A 19,486-nucleotide genomic window follows, 5' to 3' on the forward strand; every position below is an offset into this window, starting at 1 on the left:
CTAGGGGTTATTGCAGGATATCCCAGTGTCAGAGGCTGCCTCCCCAAGCTGAGGGAAGTTATTTCTCGGACTTCACCTAACAGGGAACACCTGTGACTGAAGAGAGCTGCGTGGAGTTGTCTCTCGAGATCCCCCACGCACTGACAATGGTTCCGGAATCCTGAGAGTGGGGAGGTTCCACCAACGTTCGGCAGCGCGTGGGTTCTAACGGAATGCTTAAGCTCGTCTCCCCTGGGGGTTTACCTTATGTCTCTGTGCCAGGGAATGCTTGGGGTGATTGCAGGATTTTCCAGTGTCAGAGGCTGCCTCCGCATGGTAAGGGAAGTTATTTCTCGGACTTCCCCGAACAGGGAACACCTGTGACTGAAGAGAGCTGCGTGGAGTTGTCTCTCGAGCTCCCCCACGCACTGAAAATGGTTCCGGAATCCTGAGCGTGGGGAGGTTCCACCAACGGTCGGCACCACGTGGGTTCTAACGGAATGCCTAATCTAGTCTCCCCTGAGGGTTTTCTTAATGTCTCTGTGCCAGAGAATGTTAGGGGTGATTGCAGGATATCCCAGTGTCAGAGGCTGCCTCCCCAAGGTCAGGGAAGTTATTTCTCGGACTTCCCCGAACAGGGAACCCCTGTGACTGAAGAGAGCTGCGTGGAGTTGTCTCTCGAGCTCCCCCACGCACTGACAATGGTTCTGGAATCCTGAGCATGGGGAGGTTGCACCAACGATCGGCAGCGCGTGGGTTCTAACGGAATGCCTAAGCTCGTCTCCCCTGAGGGTTTTCCAAATGTCTCTGTGCCAGGGAATGCTAGGGGTGATTGCAGGATATCGCAGTGTCAGAGGCTGCCTCCACAAAGTCAGGGAAGGTTTCTCTCGGACTTCCCCGAACAGGGAATACCTGTGACTGAAGAGAGCTGCGTGGAGTTGTCTCTCGAGCTCCCGCACGCACTGACAGTGGTTCCGGAATCCTGAGCGTGGGGAGGTTCCACCAACGGTCGGCAGCGCGTGGGTTCTAACGGAATGCATAAGCTCGTCTCCCCTGAGGTTTTTCCTAATGTCTCGGTGCCAGGGAATGCTAGGGGTGTTTGCAGGATATCCCAGTGTCAGAGGCTGCCTCCCCAAGGTCAGGGAAGTTATTTCTCGGACTTCCCCGAACAGGGAACTCCTGTGACTGAAGAGAGCTACGTGGATTTGTCTCTCGAGCTCCCCCACGCACTGACAATGGTTCCGTAATCCTGAGCGTGGGGAGGTTCCACCAACTGTCGGCAGCGCGTTGGTTCTAACGGAATGCCTAAGCTCGTCTCCCCTGAGGGTTTTCCTAATGTCTCTGTGCCAGGGAATGCTAGGGGTGATTGCAGGATATCCCAGTGTCAGAGGCTGCCTCCCCATGGTCAGGGAAATTTACTCTCGGACTTCCCCGAAGACGGAACACCTGTGACTGAAGAGAGCTTCGTGGAGTTGTCTCTCGAGCTCCCCCACGCACTGACAATGGTTCCGGAATCCTGAGCATGGGGAGATTCCACCAACGATCGGCAGCGCGTGGGTTCTAACGAAATGCCTAATCTCGTCTCCCCTGAGGGTTTTCCTAATGTCTCTGTGCCAGGGAATGCTAGGGGTGATTGCAGGATATCGCAGTGTCAGAGGCTGCCTCCACAAGGTCAGGGAAGGTTTCTCTCGGACTTCCCCGAACAGGGAATACCTGTGACTGAAGAGAGCTGCGTGGAGTTGTCTCTAGAGCTCCCGCACGCACTGACAGTGGTTCCGTAATCCTGAGCGTGGGGAGGTTCCACCAACGGTCGACAGCGCGTGGGTTCTAACGGAATGCCAAAGCTCGTCTCCCCTGAGGGTTTTCCTAATGTCTCTGTGCCAGGGAATGCTAGGGGTGATTGCAGGATATCCCAGTGTCAGAGGCTGCCTCCCCATAGTCAGGGAAGGTATTTCTCGGACTTCCCCGATCAGGGAACACCTGTGACAGAAGAGAGCTTCGTGGAGTTGTCTCTCGAGTTCCCCACGCACTGACAATGGTTCCGGAATCCTGAGCGTGGGGAGGGTCCACCAACGGTCGGCAGCGTGTGGGTTCTAACGGTTTGCCTAAGCTCGTTTCCCCTGAGGGTTTTCCTAATGTCTCTGTGCCAGGGAATGCTAGGGGTGATTGCAGGATATCCCAGTGTCAAGGCTGCCTCCCCAAGGTAAGGGAAGTTATTTCTGGGACTTCCACGAACAGGGAACACCTGTGACTGAAGAGAGCTGCGTGGAGTTGTCTCTCGAGCTCCCGCACGCACTGACAGTGGTTCCGGTATCCGGATGGTGGGGAGGTTCCACCAACGGTCGGCAGTGCGTGGGTTCTAACGGAATGCCTAAGCTCGTCTCCCCTGAGGGTTTTCCTAATATCTCTGTGCCAGGGAATGCTAGGGGTGATTGCAGGATATCCCAGTGTCAGAGGCTGCCTCCCCAAGGTCAGGGAAGGTATTTCTCGGACTTCCCCGAGCAGGTGACACCTGTGACTGAAGAGAGCTGCGTGGAGTTGTCTCTCGAGCTCCCGCATGCACTGACAGTGGTTCCGGAATCCTGAGCGTGGGGAGGTTCCACAAACGGTCGGCAGCGCGTGGGTTCTAACGGAATGCATAAGCTCGTCTCCCCTGAGGCTTTTCCAAATATCTCTGTGCCAGGGAATGCTAGGGGTGATTGCAGGATATCCCAGTGTCAGAGGCTGTCTTCCCAAGTTCAGGGAAGTTATTTCTCGGACTTCCCCGAACAGGGAACACCTGTGACTGAAGAGAGATGCGTGGAGTTGTCTCTCGAGCTCCCCCACGCACTGACAATGTTTTCGGAATCCTGAGCGTGGGGAAGTTCCACCAACTGTCGGCAGCGCGTGGGTTCTAACGGAATGCCTAAGCTCGTCTCCCCTGAGGATTTTCCTAATGTCTCTGTGCCAGGGAATGCTAGGGGTGATTGCAGGATATCCCAGTGTCAGAGGCTGCCTCCCCAAGGTCAGGGAAGGTATTTCTCGGACTTCCCCGAACAGGGAACACCTGTGACTGAAGTGAGCTGCGTGGAGTTGTCTCTCGTTCTCCCCCACGCACTGACAATGTTTCCGGAATCCTGAGCGTGGGGAGGTTCCACCACCGGTCGACAGCGCGTGGGTTCTAACGGAATGCCTAAGCTCGTCTCCCCTGAGGGTTTTCCTAATATCTCTGTGCCAGGGAATGCTAGGGGTGATTGCAGGATATCTCAGTGTCAGAGGCTGCCTCCCCAAGGCCAGGGAAGGTATTTGTCGGACTTCCCCGAACAGGGAACACCTGTGACTGAAGAGAGCTGCGTGCAGTTTTCTCTCGAGCTCCCCCACGCACTGACAATGTTTCCGGAATCCTGAGCGTGGGGAGGTTCCACCAAAGAACGGCAGCGCGTGGGTTCTAACGGAATGCCTAAGCTCGTCTCCCCTGAGGGTTTTCCTAATATCTCTGTGCCAGGGTATGCTAGGGGTGATTGCAGGATATCCCAGTGTCAGAGGCTGCCTCCCCAAGGTCAGGGAAGTTATTTCTCGGACTTCCCCGAACAGGTAACACCTATGACTGAAGAGAGCTACGTGGAGTTCTCTCTCGAGCCCCCCCACGCACTGACAATGGTTCCGGAATTCTGAGCGTGGGGAGGTTCCACCAACGGTCGGCAGCGTGTGGGTTCTAAAGGAATGCCTAAGCTCGTCTCCCCTGCGGGTTTTCCTAATGTCTCTGTGCCAGGGAATGCTAGGGGTGATTTCAGGATATCCCAGTGTCAGAGGCTGCCTCCCCAAGGTCAGGGAAGTTTTCTCTCGGACTTAACGGAACAGGGAAAACCTATGACTGAAGAGAGCTGCGTGGAGTTGTCTCTCGAGCTCCCGCACGCACTGACAGTGGTTCCGGAATCCTGAGCGTGGGTTGGATCCACAAACGATCGGCAGTGCGTGGGTTCTAACGGAATGCCTAAGCTCGTCTCCCCTGAGGTTTTTCCTAATGTCTCTGTGCCAGGGAATGCTAGGGGTGATTGCAGGATATCCCAGTGTCATGGGCTGCCTCCCCAAGGTCAGGGAAGGTATCTCTCGGACTTCCCCGAACAGGGAACACCTGTGACTGAAGTGAGCTGCGTGGAGTTGTCTCTCGTTCTCCCCCAAGCACTGACAATGTTTCCGGAATCCTGAGCGTGGGGAGGTTCCACCACCGGTCGGCAGCGCGTGGGTTCTAACGGAATGCTTAAGTTCATCTCCCCTGATGGTTTTCATAATGTCTCTCTGCCAGGGAATGCTAGGGGTGATTGCAGGATATCCCAGTGTCAGAGGCTTCCTCCACAAGGTCAGGGAAGGTATTTCTCGGACTTCCCCGAACAGGGAACACCTGTGACTGAAGAGAGCTGCGTGGAGTTGTCTCTCGAGCTCCCCCACGCACTTACAATGGTTCCGGAATCCTGAGCGTGGGAAGGTTCCACCAACGATCGGTAGCGCGTAGGTTCTAACGGAATGCCTAATCTCGTCTCCCCTGAGGGTTTTCCTAATGTCTCTGTGCCAGGGAATGCTAGGGGTGATTGCAGGATATCCCAGTGTCAGAGGCTGCCTCCCCAAAGTCAGGGAAGGTATTTCTAGGACTTCCACGAACAGGGAACACCTGTGACTGAAGAGAGCTGCGTGGAGTTGTCTCTCGAGCTCCCGCACGCACTGATTATGGTTCCGGAATCCTGAGCGTGGGGAGGTTCCACCAACGGTCGCCAGCGTGTGGGTTCAATCGGAATGCCTAATCTCGTCTCCCCTGAGGGTTTTTGTAATGTCTCTTTGCAGGGAATGCTAGGGGTGATTGCAGGATATCCCAGTGTCAGAGGCTGCCTCCCCAAGATCAGGGAAGTTTTTTCTCGGACTTCCACGAACAGGGAACACCTGTGACTGAAGAGAGCTTCGTGGATTTGTCTCTCGAGGTCCCCCACGCACTGACAATGGTTCCGGAATCCTGAGCGTGGGGAGGTTCCACCAACGATCGGCAGCACGTGGGTTGTAATGGAATGCCTACGCTCGCCTTCCCTGAGGGTTTTCCTAACATTTGTGGGCCAGGGAATGCTAGGGGTGATTGCAGGATATCCCAGTGTCAGAGGCTGCCTCCCCAAGGTCAGGGAAGGTATTTCTCGGACTTCTCCGAACAGGGAACACATGTGACTGAAGAGAACTGCGTGGAGTTGTCTCTCGAGCTCCCCCTTGCACTGTCAGTGTTTCCGGAATCCTGAGCGTGGGGAAGTTCCACAAACGGTCGGAAGCACGTGGGTTCTAACGGAATGCTTAAGCTCGTCTCCCCTGCGGGTTTTCCTAAATTCTCTGTGCCAGGGAATGCTAGGGGTGATTGCAGGATATCCCAGTGACAGAGGCTGACTTCCCAAGGTCAGGGAAGGTATTTCTCGGACTTCCCCGAACAGGGAACACCTGTGACTGAAGAGAGCTGCGTGGAGTTGTCTCTCGAGCTCCCCCACGCACTGACAATGGTTCCGGAATCCTGAGCGTGGGAAGGTTCCACCAACGGTCGGCAGCGCGTGGGTTCAATCGGAATGCCTAATCTCGTCTCCCCTGAGGGTTTTTGTAATGTCTCTTTGCAGGGAATGCTAGGGGTGATTGCAGGATATCCCAGTGTCAGAGGCTGCCTCCCCAAGGTCAGGGAAGTTATTTCTCGGACTTCCACGAACAGGGAACACCTGTGACTGAAGAGAGCTTCGTGGAGTTGTCTCTCGAGGTCCCCCACGCACTGAAAATGGTTCCGGAATCCTGAGCGTGGGGAGGTTCCACCAACGATCGGCAGCACGTGGGTTGTAATGGAATGCCTAAGCTCGTCTCCCCTGAGGGTTTTCCTAATAGGTCTGTGCCAGGGAATGCTAGGGGTGATTGCAGAATATCCCAGTGTCAGTTGATGCCTCCCCAATGTCAGGGAATGTATTTCTCGGACTTCCCCTAACAGGGAACACCTGTGACTGAAGAGAGCTGCGTGGAGTTGTCTCTCGATCTCCCGCACCCACTGACAATGGTTCCGGAATCCTGAGCGTGGGGAGGTTCCACCAACGATCGGCAGCGCTTGGGTTCTAACGGAATGTCTAAGCTTGTCTCCCCTGAGGGTTTTCCTAATTTCTGTGCCAGGGAATGCTAGGGGTGATTGCAGGATATTCCAGTGTCAGAGGCTGCCTCCCCAAGGTCAGGGAAGGTATTTCTCGGACTTCCCCGAACAGGGAACACCTGTGACTGAAGAGAACTGCGTGGAGTTGTCTCTCGAGCTCCCCCACGCACTGACAATGGTTCCGGAATCCTGAGCGTGGGGAGGTTCCACCAACGGTCGTCAGCGCTTGGGTTCTAACGGAATGCCTAAGCTCGTCTCCCCTGAGGGTTTTCCTAATGTCTCTGTGCCAGGGAATGCTAGGGGTGATTGCAGGATATTCCAGTGTCAGAGGATGCCTCCCCAAGTTCAGGGAAGGTATTTCTCGGACTTCCCCGAACAGGGAACACCTGTGACTGAAGAGAGCTTCGTGGAGGTGTCTCTCGAGCTCCCCCACTCACTGACAATGTTTCCGGAATCCTGAGCGTGGGGAGTTTCCACCAACGGTCGGCAGCGCGTGATTTCTAACGGAATGCCTAAGCTCGTCTCCCCTGAGGGTTTTCCTAATGTCTCTGTGACATGGAATGCTAGGGGTGATTGCAGGATATCCCAGTGTCACAGGCTGCCTCCACAGGTCAGGGAAGGTATTTCTCGAACTTCCCCAAACAGGGATCACCTGTGACTGAAGAGAGCTGCGTGGAGATTTCTCTCGAGCTCCCCCACGCCCTGACAATGGTTCTGGAATCCTGAGCGTGGGGAGGTTCCACCAACGGTCGGCAGCGCGTGGGTTCTAACGGAATGCCTAAGCTCGTATCCCCTGAGGGTTTTCCTAATATCTCTGTGCCAGGGAATGCTAGGGTTGATTGCAGGATATCCCAGTGTCAGAAGCTGCCTCCCCAAGGTCAGGGAAGGTATTTCTCCGACTTCCCCGAACAGGGAACACCTGTGACTGAAGAGTGCTGCGTGGAGTTGTCTCTCGAGCTCTCCCACGCACAAAAAATGGTTCTTTAATCCTGAGCGTGGGGAGGTTCCACCAACGGTCGGCAGCGCGTGCGTTCTAACGGAATGCCTTAGCTCGACTCCCCTGCGGGTTTTCCTAATTTCTCTGTGCCAGGGAATGCTAGGGGTGATTGTAGGATATCCCTGTGTCCGAGGCTGCCTCCCCACGGTCAGGGAAGTTATTCCTCGGACTTCCCCGAACAGGGAACACCTGTGACTGAAGAGAGCTGCGTGGAGTTGTCTCTCGAGCTCCCCCACGCACTGACAATGGTTCCGGAATCCTGAGCGTGGGGAGGTTCCACCAACGGTCGACAGCGCATGGGTTCTAACGGAATGCCTAAGCTCGTCTCCCCTGAGGTTTTTCCTAATATCTCTGTGCCAGGGAATGCTAGGGGTGATTGCAGGATATCCCAGTGTCAGAGGCTGCCTCCCCAAGGTCAGGGAAGGTATTTCTCGGACATCCCCGAACAGGGAACACCAGTGACTGAAGAGCGCTGCGTGGAGTTGTCTCACGTATTCCCCCACGCACTGAAAATGTTTCCGGAATCCTGAGCGTGGGGAAGTTCCACCAACGGTCGGCAGCGCGTGGGTTCCTACGGAATGCCTAAGCTCGTCTCCCCTGAGGGTTTTCCTAATGTCTCTGTGCCAGGGAATGCTAGGGGTGATTGCAGGATATCCCAGTGTCAGAGGCTTCCTCCCCAAGGTCAGGGAAGGTATTTCTCGGACTTCCCGGAACAGGGAAAACCTGGGACTAAAGAGAGCTGCGTGGAGTTGTCTCTCGTGCTCCCCCACGCACTGACAATTTTTCCGGAATCCTGAGCGTGGGGAGGCTCCACCAATGGTCGGCAGCGCGTGGGTTCTAACGGAATGCCTAAGCTCGTCTCCCCTGAGGATTTTCCTAATGTCTCTGTGCCAGGCAATGCTAGGGGTGATTGCAGGTTATCCCAGTGTCAGAGGCTGCCTCCCACAGTCAGGGAAGATATTTCTCGCACTTCCCCGAACAGGGAACACCTGTGACTGAAGAGAGCTGCGTGGAATTGTCTCTCGTGATCCCCCACGCACTGACAATGGTTCCGGAATCCTGAGCGTGGGGAGGTTTCTCCAACCTTCGACAGCGCGTGGGTTCTAACGGAATGCCTATGCTAGTCTCCCCTGAGATTTTTCCTAATGTCTCTGTGCCAGGGAATGTTAGGGGTGATTGCAGGATATCCCAGGGTCAGAGGCTGCCTCCCCAAGATCAGGGAAGGTATTTCTCGGACTTCCGCGAACAGGGAACACCTGTGACTGAAGAGAGCTGCATGGAGTTATCTCTCGAGCTCTGCCACGCACTGACAATGTTTCCGGATTCCTGAGCGTGGGGAGGTTCCACCAACGGTCGGCAGTGCGTGGGTTCTAACGGAATGCCTAAGCTCGTCTCCCCTGAGTGTTTTCCTAATGTCTCTGTGCCAGGGAATGCTAGGGGTGATTGCAGGATATCCCAATGTCAGAGGCTGCCTCCCCAAGGTCAGGGAAGGTATTTCTCGGACTTCCCCGAACAGGGAACACCTGTGACTGAAGAGAGCTGCGTGGAGTTGTCTCTCGAGCTCCCCCACGCACTGACAATTGTTCCGGAATCCTGAGCGTGTGGAGGTTCCTCCAATGGTCGGCAGCTCTTGGATTCTAACGGAATGCCTAATCTCGTCTCCCCTGAGTGTTTTCCTAATGTCTCTGTGCCAGGGAATGCTGGGGGTGATTGCAGGATTTCCCAGTGTCTGAGGCTGCCACCCCAAGTTCAGGGAATTTATTTCTCGGACTTCCCCGAACAGGGAACACCTGTGACTGAAGAGAGCTGCGGGGAGTTGTCTCTCGAGCTCCCCCACGTACTGACAATGGTTCCGGAATCCTGAGCTTGGGGAGGTTCCACCAACGGTCGGCTGGGCTTGGGTTCTAACGGAATGCCTAAGCTCGTCTCCCCTGAGTTTTTTCCTAATATGTCTGTGCCAGGGAATGCTAGGGGTGATTGCAGGATATCCCAGTGTCAAAGAATGCCTCCCCAAGGTAATGGAAGGTATTTCTCGGACTTCCGCGAACAGGGAACACCTGTGACTGAAGAGAGCTGCGTGGAGTTGTCTCTCGAGCTCCCCCACGCACTGAGAATAGTTCCGGAATCCTGAGCGTGGGGAGGATCCACCAACGGTCGCAGCGCGTGGGTTCTAACGGAATGCCAAAGCTCGTCTCCCCTGAGGGTTTTCCTAATGTCTTTGTGCCAGGGAATGCTAGGGGTGATTGCAGGATATCCCAGTGTCAGAGGCTGCCTCCCCAAGGTAATGGAAGTTATTTCTCGGACTTTCCCGAGCAGGGAACACCTGTGACTGAAGAGAGCTGCGTGGAGTTGTCTCTCGAGGTCCCCCACGCACTGACAATATTTCCGGAATCCTGAGCGTGGGGAGGTTCCACCAACGGTCGGCAGCGCGTGGGTTCAAACGGAATGCCTAAGGTCGTCTCCCCTGAGGCTTTTCCTAATGTCTCTGTGCCAGGGAATGCTAGGGGTGATTGTAGGATATCCCAGTGTCAGAGGCTGCCTCCCCAAGGTCAGGGAAGGTTTTTCTCGGACTTCCCCGAACAGGGAACACCTGTGAATGAAGAGAGCTGCGTGGAGTTGTCTCTCGAGCTCCCTCTCGCACTGACAATGATTCCGGAATCCTGAGCGTGGGGAGGTTCCACCAACGATCGGCAGCGCTTGGGTTCTAACGGAATGTCTAAGCTTGTCTCCCCTGAGGGTTTTCCTAATTTCTGTGCCAGGGAATGCTAGGGGTGATTGCAGGATATTCCAGTGTCAGAGGCTGCCTCCCCAAGGTCAGGGAAGGTATTTCTCGGACTTCCCCGAACAGGGAACACCTGTGACTGAAGAGAACTGCGTGGAGTTGTCTCTCGAGCTCCACCACGCACTGACAATGGTTCCGGAATCCTGAGCGTGGGGAGGTTCCACCAACGGTCGTCAGCGCTTGGGTTCTAACGGAATGCCTAAGCTCGTCTCCCCTGAGGCTTTTCCTAATGTCTCTGTGCCAGGGAATGCTAGGGGTGATTGCAGGATATTCCAGTGTCAGAGGATGCCTCCCCAAGTTCAGGGAAGGTATTTCTCGGACTTCCCCGAACAGGGAACACCTGTGACTGAAGAGAGCTTCGTGGAGGTGTCTCTCGAGCTCCCCCACTCACTGACAATGTTTCCGGAATCCTGAGCGTGGGGAGTTTCCACCAACGGTCGGCAGCGCGTGATTTCTAACGGAATGCCTAAGCTCGTCTCCCCTGAGGGTTTTCCTAATGTCTCTGTGACATGGAATGTTAGGGGTGATTGCAGGATATCCCAGTGTCACAGGCTGCCTCCACAGGTCAGGGAAGGTATTTCTCGAACTTCCCCAAACAGGAATCACCTGTGACTGAAGAGAGCTGCGTGGAGTTTTCTCTCGAGCTCCCCCACGCACTGACAATGTTTCCGGAATCCTGAGCGTGGGGAGGTTCCACCAACGGTCGGCAGCGCGTGGGTTCTAACGGAGTGCCTAAGCTCGTCTCCACTGAGGGTTTTCCTAATGTCTCTGTGCGAAGGAATGCTAGGGGTGATTGCAGGATATCCCAGTGTCAGAGGCTGCCTCCCCAAGGTCAGGGAAGTTATTTCTCGGACTTCCCCGAACAGGGAACACCTGTGACTGAAGAGAGCTGCGTGGAGTTGTCTCTCGACATCCCCCACGCACTGACAATGCTTCCGGAATCCTGAGCGTGTGGAGGTTCCTCCAAAGGTCGGCAGCGCGTGGGTTCTAACGGAATGCCTAAGCTCGTCTCACCTGAGAGTTTTCCTTATTTCTCTGTGCCAGGGATTGCTAGGGGTGATTGCAGGATATCCCAGTGTCAGAGGCTGCCTCCCCAAGATCAGGGAAGGTATTTCTCGGTCTTCCCCGAACAGGGAACACCTGTGAATGAAGAGAGCTGCGTGGATTTGTCTCTCGAGCTCCCCACGCACTGACAATGGTTCCGGATTCCTGAGGGTGGGGAGGTTCCACCAACGGTCGCAGCATGTGGGATCTAACAGAATGCCTATGCTCGTCTCCCCTGAGGGTTTTCCTAATGTCTTTGTGCCAGGGAATGTTAGGGGTGATGGCTGGATATTCCAGTGTCAGAGGCTGCCTCCCCAAGGTCAGGGAAGTTATTTCTCGGACTTCCCCGAACAGGGAACACCTGTGACTGAAGAGAGCTGCGTGGAGTTTTCTCTCGAGCACCCCCACGCACTGACAATGGTTCCGGAATCCTGAGCGTGGGGAGGTTCCACCAACGGTCGGCAGCGCGTGGGTTCTAACGGAAGGCCTAAGCTCGTCTCCCATGAGGGTTTTCCTAATATCTCTGTGCCAGGAAATGCTAGGGGTGATTGCAGGATATCCCAGTGTCAGAGGCTGCCTCCCCAAAGTCAGGGAAGGTATTTCTCGGACTTCCCCGAGCAGGTAACACCTGTGACTGAAGAGAGCTGCGTGGAGTTGTCTCTCGAGCTCCCCCACGCCCTGACAATATTTCCGGAATCCTGAGCGTGGGGAGGTTCCATCAACGTTCGGCAGAGCGTGGGATATAACGGAAAGCCTAAGCTCATCTCCCCTGAGGCTTTTCCTAATGTCTCTGTGCCAGGAAATGCTAGGGGTGATTGCAGGATATCCCAGTGTCAGAGGCTGCCTCCCCAAGATCAGGGAAGGTTTTTCACGGACTTCCCTGAACAAGGAACACCTGTGACAGAAGAGAGCTGTGTGGAGTTGTCTCTCGAGCTCCCCCACGCACTGACCATATTTCCGGAATCCTGAGCGTGGGGAGGTTCCACCAACGGTCGCCAGAGCGTGGGGTCTAACGGAATGCCTAAGCTCGTCTCCCCTGAGGCTTTTCCTAATGTCTCTGTGCCAGGGAATGCTAGGGGTGATTGCAGGATATCCCAGTGTCAGAGGCTGCCTCCCCAAGGTCAGGGAATTTTTTCTCGGACTTCCCCGAACAGGGAACACCTGTGACTGAAGAGAGCTGCATGGAGTTGTCTCTCGAGCTCCCCCACGCACTGACAATGTTTCCGGAATCCTGAGCGTGGGGAGGTTCCACCAACGGTCGTCAGAGCTTGGGTTCTAACGGAATGCCTAAGGTCGTCTCCCCTGAGGATTTTCCTAATGTCTCTGTGCCAGGGAATGCTAGGGGTGATTGCAGGATATCCCAGTGTCAGAGGCTGCCTCCCCAAGGTCAGGGAAGGTTTTTCTCGGACTTCCCCGAAGAGGGAACACCTGTGAATGAAGAGAGCTGCGTGGAGTTGTCTCTCGAGCTCCCTCACGCACTGACAATGATTCCGGAATCCTGAGCGTGGGGAGGTTCCACCAACGATCGTCAGCGCTTGGGTTCTAACGGAATGTCTAAGCTTGTCTCCCCTGAGGGTTTTTCTAATTTCTGTGCCAGGGAATGCTAGGGGTGATTGCAGGATATTCCAGTGTCAGAGGCTGCCTCCCCAAGGTCAGGGAAGGTATTTCTCGGACTTCCCCGAACAGGGAACACCTGTGACTGAAGAGAGCTTCGTGGAAGTGTCTCTCGAGCTCCCCCACTCACTGACAATGTTTCCGGAATCCTGAGCGTGGGGAGGTTCCACCAACGGTCGGCAGCGCGTGATTTCTAACGGAATGCCTAAGCTCGTCTCCCCTGAGGGTTTTCCTAATGTCTCTGTGACATGGAATGCTAGGGGTGATTGCAGGATATCCCAGTGTCACAGGCTGCCTCCACAGGTCAGGGAAGGTATTTCTCGAACTTCCCCAAACAGGGATCACCTGTGACTGAAGAGAGCTGCGTGGAGTTTTCTCTCGAGCTCCCCCACGCACTGACAATGTTTCCGGAATCCTGAGCGTGGGGAGGTTCCACCAACGGTCGTCAGAGCTTGGGTACTAACGGAATGCCTAAGGTCGTCTCCCCTGAGGATTTTCCTAATGTCTCTGTGCCAGGGAATGCTAGGGGTGATTGCAGGATATTCCAGTGTCAGAGGCTGCCTCCCCAAGGTCATGGAAGTTATTTCTCGGACTTCCCCGAACAGGGAACACCTTTGACTGAAGAGAGCTCGTGGAGTTGTCTCTCGAGGTCCCCCACGCACTGACAATGGTTCCGGAATCCTGAGCGTGGGGAGGTTCCACCAACGGTCGACAGCGCGTGGGTTCTAACGGAATGCCTAAGCTCGTCTCCCCTGAGGGTTTTCCAAATGTCTCTTTGCCAAGTAATGCTAGGGGTGATTGCAGGATATCCCAGTGTCAGAGGTTGCCTCCCCAAGGTCAGGGAAGGTATTTCTCGGACTTCCCCGAACAGGGAACACCTGTGACTGAAGAGAGCTTCGTGGAGTTGTCTCTCGACATCCCCCACGCACTGACAATGGTTCCGGAATCCTGAGCGTGTGGAGGTTCCTCCAACGGTCGGCAGCGCGTGGGTTCTAACGGAATGCCTAAGCTCGTCTCCCCTGAGTTTTTTCCAAATGTCTCTGTGCCAGGGAATGCTAGGGGTGATTGCCGGATATCCCAGTGTCAGAGGCTGCCTCCCCAAGGTCAGGGAAGGAATTTCTTGGACTTCCCCGAACAGGGAACACCCGTGAATTAAGAGAGCAGCGTGGAGTTGTCTCTCGAGCTCCCCCACGCACTGACAATGGTTCCGGAATCCTGAGCGTGGGGAGGTTCCACCAACTGTCGTCAGCGCGTTGGTTCTAACGTAATGCCAAACTCGTCTCCCCTGAGGGTTTTCTTAATATCTCTGTGCCAGGGAATGCTAGGGGTGATTGCAGGATATCCAAGTGTCGAGGCTGCCTCCCCAAGTTCAGGGAATTTATTTCTCGGACTTCCCCGAACAGGGAACACCTGTGACTGAAGAGAGCGGCGTGGAGTTGTCTCTCGGGCTCCCCCACGCACTGACAATGGTTCCGGAATCCTGAGCGTGGGGAGGTTCCACCAACGGTCGGCAGCGCGTGGGTTCTAACGGAATGCCTAAGCTCGTCTCCCCTGAGGGTTTTCCTAATGTCTCTGTGCCAGGGAATGCTAGGGGTGATTGCAGGATATGCCAGTGTCAGTGGCTGCCTCCCCAAGGTCAGGGAAGGTATTTCTCGGTCTTCCCAGAACAGGGAACACCTGTGACTGAAGAGAGCTCGTGGAGTTGTCTCTCGAGGTCCCCCACGCACTGACAATGGTTCCGGAATCCTTAGCGTGGGGAGGTTCCACCAACGGTCGGCAGCGCGTGGGTTCTAACGGAATGCATAAGCTCGTCTCCCCTGAGGGTTTTCCTAATGTCTCTGTGCCAGGGAATGCTAGGGGAGATTGCAGGATATCCCAGTGTCACAGGTTGCTTCCCGAAGGTCAGGGAAGGTATTTCTCGGACTTCCCCTAACAGGGAACACCTGTGACTGAAGAGAGCTGCGTGGAGTTGTCTCTCGAGCTCCCCCACGCACTGACAATGTTTCCGGAATCCTGAGCGTGGGGAGGTTCCACCAACGGTCGTCAGAGCTTGGGTTCTAACAGAATGCTTAAGCTCGTCTCCCCTGAGGATTTTCCTAATGTCTCTGTGCCAGGGAATGCTTGGGGTGATTGCAGGATATTCCAGTGTCAGAGGCTGCTTCTCCAAGGTCATGGAAGTTAATTCTCGGACTTCCCCGAACAGGGAACACCTGTGACTGAAGAGAGCTCGTGGAGTTGTCTCTCGATGTCCCCCACGCACTGACAATGTTTCCGGAATCTTGAGCGTGGGGAGGTTCCACCAACGGTCGGCAGCGCGTGGGTTCTAACGGAATGCCTAAGCTCGACTCCCCTGAGGGTTTTCTTAATGTCTCTTTGCCAAGTAATGCTAGGGGTGATTGCAGGATATCCCAGTGTCACAGGCTGCCTCCACAGGTCAGGGAAGGTATTTCTCGAACTTCCCCAAACAGGGATCACCTGTGACTGAAGAGAGCTGCGTGGAGTTTTCTCTCGAGCTCCCCCACGCACTGACAATGTTTCCGGAACCCTGAGCGTGGGGAGGTTCCACCAACGGTCGGCAGCGCGTGGGTTCTAACGGAGTGCCTAAGCTCGTCTCCACTGAGGGTTTTCCTAATGTCTCTGTGCGAAGGAATGCTAGGGGTGATTGCAGAATATCCCAGTGTCAGAGGCTGCCTCCCCAAGGTCAGGGAAGTTATTTCTCGGACTTCCCCGAACAGGGAACACCTGTGACTGAAGAGAGCTGCGTGGAGTTGTCTCTCGACATCCCCCACGCACTGACAATGCTTCCGGAATCCTGAGCGTGTGGAGGTTCCTCCAAAGGTCGGCAGCGCGTGGGTTCTAACGGAATGCCTAAGCTCGTCTCACCTGAGAGTTTTCCTTATTTCTCTGTGCCAGGGATTGCTAGGGGTGATTGCAGGATATCCCAGTGTCAGAGGCTGCCTCCCCAAGATCAGGGAAGGTATTTCTCGGTCTTCCCCGAACAGGGAACACCTGTGAATGAAGAGAGCTGCGTGGATTTGTCTCTCGAGCACCCCACGCACTGACAATGGTTCCGGATTCCTGAGGGTGGGGAGGTTCCACCAACGGTCGCAGCATGTGGATTCTAACAGAATGCCTAAGCTCGTCTCCCCTGAGGGTTTTCCTAATGTCTTTGTGCCAGGGAATGCTAGGGGTGATGGCAGGATATTCCAGTGTCAGAGGCTCCCTCCCAAGGTCACGGAAGTTATTTCTCGGACTTCCCCGAACAGGGAACACCTGTGACTGAAGAGAGCTGCGTGGAGTTTTCTCTCGAGATCCCCCACGCACTGACAATTGTTCCGGAATCCTGAGCGTGGGGAGGTTCCACCAACGGTCGGCAGCGCATGGGTTCTAACGGAATGCCTAAGCTCGTCTCCCCTGAGGGTTTTCCTAATATCTCTGTGCCAGGAAATGCTAGGGGTGATTGCAGGATATCCCAGTGTCAGAGGCTGCCTCCCCAAAGTCAGGGAAGGTATTTCTCGGACTTCCCCGAGCAGGGAACACCTGTGACTGAAGAGAGCTGCGTGGAGTTGTCTCTCGTGCTCCCCCACGCCCTGACAATATTTCCGGAATCCTGAGCGTGGGGAGGTTCCATCAACGGTCGGCAGAGCGTGGGATATAACGGAAAGCCTAAGCTCATCTCCCCTGAGGCTTTTCCTAATGTCTCTGTGCCAGGAAATGCTAGGGGTGATTGCAGGATATCCCAGTGTCAGAGGCTGCCTCCCCAAGGTCAGGGAAGGTTTTTCATGGACTTCCCTGAACAAGGAACACCTGTGACAGAAGAGAGCTGTGTGGAGTTGTCTCTCGAGCTCCCCCACGCACTGACAATATTTCCGGAATCCTGAGCGTGGGGAGGTTCCACCAACGGTCGCCAGAGCGTGGGGTCTAACGGAATGCCTAAGCTCGTCTCCCCTGAGGCTTTTCCTAATGTCTCTGTGCCAGGGAATGCTAGGGGTGATTGCAGGATATCCCAGTATCAGAGGCTGCCTCCCCAAGGTCAGGGAATTTTTTCTCGGACTTCCCCGAACAGGTAACACCTGTGACTGAAGAGAGCTGCATGGAGTTTTCTCTCGAGCTCCCCCACGCACTAACAAAGTTTCCGGAATCCTGAGCGTGGGGAGGTTCCACCAACGGTCGTCAGAGCTTGGGTACTAACGGAATGCCTAAGGTCGTCTCCCCTGAGGATTTTCCTAATGTCTCTGTGCCAGGGAATGCTAGGAGTGATTGCAGGATATTCCAGTGTCAGAGGCTGCCTCCCCAAGGTCATGGAAGGTATTTCTCGGACTTCCCCGAACAGGGAACACCTGTGACTGAAGAGAGCTCGTGGAGTTGTCTCTCGAGGTCCCCCACGCACTGACAATGGTTCCGGAATCCTGAGCGTGGGGAGGTTCCACCAACGGTCGACAGCGCGTGGGTTCTAACGGAATGCCTAAGCTCGTCTCCCCTGAGGGTTTTCCAAATGTCTCTTTGCCAAGTAATGCTAGGGGTGATTGCAGGATATCCCAGTGTCAGAGGTTGCCTCCCCAAAATCAGGGAAGGTATTTCTCGGACTTCCCCGAACAGGGAACACCTGTGACTGAAGAGAGCTTCGTGGAGTTGTCTCTGGACATCCCCCACGCACTGACAATGGTTCCGGAATCCTGAGCGTGTGGAGGTTCCTCCAACGGTCGGCAGCGCGTGGGTTCTAACGGAATGCCTAAGCTCGTCTCCCCTGAGGGTTTTCCAAATGTCTCTGTACCAGGGAATGCTAGGGGTGATTGCCGGATATCCCAGTGTCAGAGGCTGCCTCCCCAAGGTCAGGGAAGGAATTTCTTGGACTTCCCCGAACAGGGAACACCCGTGAATTAAGAGAGCTGCGTGGAGTTGTCTCTCGAGCTCCCCCACGCACTGACAATGGTTCCGGAATCCTGAGCGTGGGGAGGTTCCACCAACTGTCGGCAGCGCGTTGGTTCTAACGTAATGCCAAACTCGTCTCCCCTGAGGGTTTTCTTAATATCTCTGTGCCAGGGAATGCTAGGGGTGATTGCAGGATATCCAAGTGTCGAGGCTGCCTCCCCAAGTTCAGGGAATTTATTTCTCGGACTTCCCCGAACAGGGAACACCTGTGACTGAAGAGAGCGGCGTGGAGTTGTCTCTCGGGCTCCCCCACGCACTGACAATGGTTCCGGAATCCTGAGCGTGGGGAGGTTCCACCAACGGTTGGCAGCGCGTGGATTCTAACGGAATGCCTAAGCTCGTCTCCCCTGAGGGTTTTCCTAATGTCTCTGTGCCAGGGAATGCTAGGGGTGATTGCAGGATATGCCAGTGTCAGTGGCTGCCTCCCCAAGGTCAGGGAAGGTATTTCTCGGTCTTCCCAGAACAGGGAACACCTGTGACTGAAGAGAGCTGCGTGGAGTTGTCTCTCGAGGTCCCCCACGCACTGACAATGGTTCCGGAATCATTAGCGTGGGGAGGTTCCACCAACGGTCGGCAGCGCGTGGGTTCTAACGGAATGCCTAAGCTCGTCTCCCCTGAGGGTTTTCCTAATGTCTCTGTGCCAGGGAATGCTAGGGGTGATTGCAGGATATCCCAGTGTCAGAGACTGCCTCACCAAGTTCAGGGAAGTTATTTCACGGACTTCCCCGAACAGGGAACACCTGTGACTGAAGAGAGCTGCGTGGAGTTGTCTCTCGAGGTCCCCCACACACTGACAATGGTTCGGGAATCCTGAGCGTGGGGAGGTTCCACCAAAGGTCGGCAGCGCGTGGGTTCTAACGGAATGCCTAAGCTCGACTCCCCTGAGGGTTTTCTTAATGTCTCTTTGCCAAGTAATGCTAGGGAGGATTGCAGGATATCCCAGTGTCAGAGGCTGCCTTCCCAAGGTCAGGGAAGTTATTTCTCGGAATTCCCCTACAGGGAACACCTGTGAGTGAAGAAAGCTGCGTGGAGGTGTCTCTCGAGCTCCTCCACGCACTGTCAATGATCCCGGAATCCTGGGCGTGGGGAAGATCCACCAACGGTCGGCAGCGCGTGGGTTCTAACGGAATGCCTTAACTCGTCTCCCCTGAGGTTTTTCCTAATGTCTCTGTGCCAGGGAATGCTAGGGGTGATTGCAGGAGATCCCAGTGTCACAGGCTGCCTCCCCAAGTTCAGGGAAGGTTTTTCTCGGACTTCCCCGAACAGGGAACACCTGTGACTGAAGAGAGCTGCGTGGAGTTGTCTCTCGAGCTCCCCCACGCACTGACAATGGTTCCGGAATCCTTAGATTGGGGAGGTTCCACCAACGGTCGCCAGCTCGTGGGTTCTAACGGAATGCCTAAGCTCGTCTCCCCTGAGGATTTTCCTAAATTCTCTGTGCCAGGGAATGCTAGGGGTGATTGCAGGATATCCCAGTGTCAGAGGCTGCCCCCCCAAGGTCAGGGAAGGTATTTCACGGACTTCCCCGAACAGGAAACACCTGTGACTGAAGAGAGCTTGGTGGATTTGTCTCTCGAGCTCCCCCACGCACTGACAATGGTTCCGGAATCCTGAGCGTGGGGAGGTTCCACCAAAGGTCGGCAGCGCGTGGGTTCTAACGGAATGCCTAAGCTCGTCTCCCCTGAGGGTTTTCCTAATGTCTCTGTGCCAGGTAATGCTAGGGGTGATTGCAGGATATCCCAGTGTCAGTGGCTGCCTCCCCAAGGACAGGGAAGGTATTTCTCGGTCTTCCCAGAACAGGGAACACCTGTGACTGAAGAGAGCTCATGGAGTTGTCTCTCGAGGTCCCCCACGCACTGACAATGGTTCGGGAATCCTGAGCGTGGGGAGGTTCCACCAACCGTCGGCAGCGCGTGGGTTCTAACGGAATGCCTAAGCTCGTCTCCCCTGAGGGTTTTCGTAATTTCTCTGTGCCAGGGAATGCTAGGGGTGATTGCAGGATATCCCAGTG

This window comes from Vicugna pacos, unplaced genomic scaffold, assembly GCF_048564905.1.
Source record: "Vicugna pacos unplaced genomic scaffold, VicPac4 SAC-SAT, whole genome shotgun sequence".
NCBI classification, from domain to species: Eukaryota; Metazoa; Chordata; class Mammalia; order Artiodactyla; family Camelidae; genus Vicugna; species Vicugna pacos.